This window comes from Epinephelus moara, chromosome 6 (assembly GCF_006386435.1).
Source record: "Epinephelus moara isolate mb chromosome 6, YSFRI_EMoa_1.0, whole genome shotgun sequence".
NCBI lineage: Eukaryota > Metazoa > Chordata > Actinopteri > Perciformes > Serranidae > Epinephelus > Epinephelus moara.
The window spans coordinates 40,894,826-40,898,208 of NC_065511.1; positions in this window are offsets into that span (position 1 = coordinate 40,894,826).

Genomic DNA, 3,383 nt, shown 5'->3' on the forward strand with positions numbered 1-3,383 from the left:
TGTTGAAATAAATGTGGAAATAAATAGATAAATGCATAAATAAATAAATGTCTTGTACAACTACATTTATTTCTGTATTTCTGTCTGTGTGTTATTTATGTATGCATTTTTTTATTTTAATATTTATTCATGCACTTATTTGTTCCTTTATTTATTTATTTATAGATACTTGTGTCATTTTTCTTTCTCCATACAAAACCACTCTGTTTCCTTTAAAGTTAATGTTTCACTCTGGAAAGGTACCCTGATCCCTGATCTTGTTGAAGGACACAATAATGCCCCCCCAAAAAAATTTCCTCCCAGACAGGTGACTTTAATATATCAACTGTGAGTTGGCAGAAAATCTGTTGATGGACCAAATGAATCAATGCGTTTGAGTCAGTCACACAATATTAATACTTTAAAAAAAAAATCAGCCTGTTGGTCAACAAAACGAGACCCACCTTGACTTCCAGGTGAACCAGAGCATGGCTGGCCGAAGAAGCTGATCCTTTTCTCTGCTGTCACATTCGTCTCCTGTAGATAGATAAGTGAAAATTGTTTCAATGAATTGATATATATATTTTTTTGTTTAACCACACTCAGTTAACTGTCTCACCATCCAGCAACAGGAGCACCTTAGTGATGTGTTAAATATCCAAAGTTGTGTGACTTACATCAGTAAACACCATGGTGGCGTTTACTCTGACACACTGACCCAGCAACATCTGTCCGACTTCAATGTTCTTGCATGGAGCGATGCAAGCGTTAGAGTGTTTGTTCAAGTAGGCGATGGTCTGCGAGGAGAAAACCAAAATCCTTTTATGAACAGTCAATAATTTACCCAAGAATTAGATGAGAAGTGAGACATTTTGATTGACTCAGTTTGGTTGCATTGATCAACTTGCAACTGATTTAGGCCCCGGTCACACATAAGCACTTTTTAGACAGGAGTTGTGCAAATTTGCAGGAAAGCCCAATCAGTCTTCTTTCAGCATTGGCAGTATAAAAACAAAATCGGGGAGTGCAGCAAAATGCCGTCTACCTACTTTTGTTTATACAGAATGCACCTTTTTCGGGGCAATGGGGGGCGTGAGCAAGTAACAAAACGTGTAGCTCAGCGTGTGACGTAAACAGTGACGTGGGAGGGAAGCCACGGCTGGTCAGTCCTTCAGCGATTCTCTCGTAAGTCGGCCCGTTCTTCACCGTCCCCGTCATCTGACGGTTAATGGCCTCTTCGTTTGCGAGGACAAGGAGGGTGCACAATTCCTTGTCTCCCCAGTTGCTCATCTTTACAGTGTCTGTCAGGTTTGTGTTTCCCTCTTGCTACTAGCTGCTCGCTAATTCCTGCTATCAGCTGTTTCCTGTTTATCCACCGCCAGTGGGTCACATGTGCAGCGTCATCAACAGCTCCTCCCATAAGTCACCAACAGCCCCTCCCGTTGCGGAAGGCCGCCTCGGTCTGTTTAAACCAAAAAGGTTCCGCCAACATGACTACCCTATGAGGCAGAAAATTGGGCACCTCGGATCAACTCACCAGTCCGGCTCTGTGTGTCTAAATGCTCGCAGCGTGCCGGCAAAATGGCCCAACATTCGCCGAAAATCTGGCAGTGTAAAAGGGGCTACAGAAAGCGCTTTAGCAGTTGGAGGCGGGTTTTTGTAATTGTTACTTTCGCCAAGGAGGTTATGTTTTCGCCGGCGTTGGTCTATTTGTTTGATGACATTTTCAGGAAAGGTTGATAATGGGACAAGGAACAGATGATAAAATTTTGGTGGTGATCGGTTGAAGCGAAGTGGATAAAATAATAAAATGGCGGGAAATCCGAGTTGCTTGGTGGAGATCTGCGCTCTCCGAGTGCTCTAGTTTTTAATGAGAATGAAGATTTTTGCTTGCTGTGTTTTGTGGCGCGTTTCTGCTCTCTAGTCGCCTGGTGTTTTGCGGGATGTCACATCCAATCACAAGTGTTCACTACAGACGCATATGGAGACACATCCTAGTGCCAGTGAATTGCCCCCTCTGGGCTGGAAGTGAGTTACTGCCTCCAAGTATCTCTGGGTCTTGTTCTCGAATGAGGGCAGAATGGAGCGTGAGATGGATCGGCGGTTTGGTGCAGCTTCTGCAGTGATGCAGGCGCTGCGCCGGACCATCGTGGTGAAGAGGGAGCTGAGCCGGAAGGCAAAGCTTTTGATGTACTGGTTCATCTACGTCCCAACCCTCACCTATGGTCATGAGCTCTGGGAAGTGACTGAAAGAATGAGATCGTAGATACAAGCAGCCAAAATTAGTTCCCTCTGTAGGGTGTCTGGGCTCAGCCTTAGAGATAGGGGGAGGAGCTCGGAGTGGAGCTGCTGCTCCTTCGCGTCAAAAGGGGTCAGTTGAGGTGGTTTGGGCATCTGATCAGGATCCTGACCAGGCACGTCCCACTGGTAGGAGGCCCCGGGGCAGACCCAGAACACACCGAAGGGATTATATATCTGATCTGGCCTGGTCTCTGATTCTCTGCACATATGGAATTTCAGGGTTATTAACATACATTTTTTGTTGCTCAAACTGAAATTCAAAATCCAAATTAAAGTAGGAAAAGTGAGCAAATAATTCAGGGAACTCTCAAGTATGAAATAAAAATAAAACTGCACTTTTTCATTTGTATAAATGACAGCTTGCAGATTTATTTTGAGGTTTTGATAAATAAAAAAAGTACAGTAATCTGGTGACAGGTTGGGCATCTTTGTGTCTGTTTAAATAATAATTACAAAACATAAACTGATTTTGGAACAGAGCCATTTGTATGAATGCACTTGCTTTTTTTTATGCATGCAGGTGGACTTTTTTTTTTTTACCTTGTCCTCGATGCTCCAGGTGGTGTCATATCGTGGGTCGAACTCAATTTTAGAGCTTTGGCAGCAGGAAAAGTTAGCCCTGCTCTCCATCACCACTGATTTGCCCTTTACAGAGCCAACAGCAGCAAATACTGTCAATTTAAAGAAGAAATGCATTATTACAAATGTTAAGGGTCAAGGTTAAATCACTGTCATTGTAAAGCACATACTGCACAACAAAATGCAATTCTGAGCAACAAGCAGAAGAATTGGAAGACATTTAGCAACACAATCTGCCTTTTGCATCAGCTGAGGCTTGAACTCACAACCTCTGACTAAGAATCAATTTCTATCTCACTGAGCTAATTAGTCAGTGACAACTCATGTGTAGCTTCACAATGAGCTAATTAGTCAGTGACAACTCATGTGTAGCTTCACAAACTGACTAAGCCAGACGTGCAGGTTTAGCAGCCATCCATGCATGGAAAAGCAGATTTCAAACCACTGTAAAAAATTCAGTTATCGAAACAAAAATCTGAAAATACACATATTGCATCTAGACAGCATGGAGATGTTGGTCATTT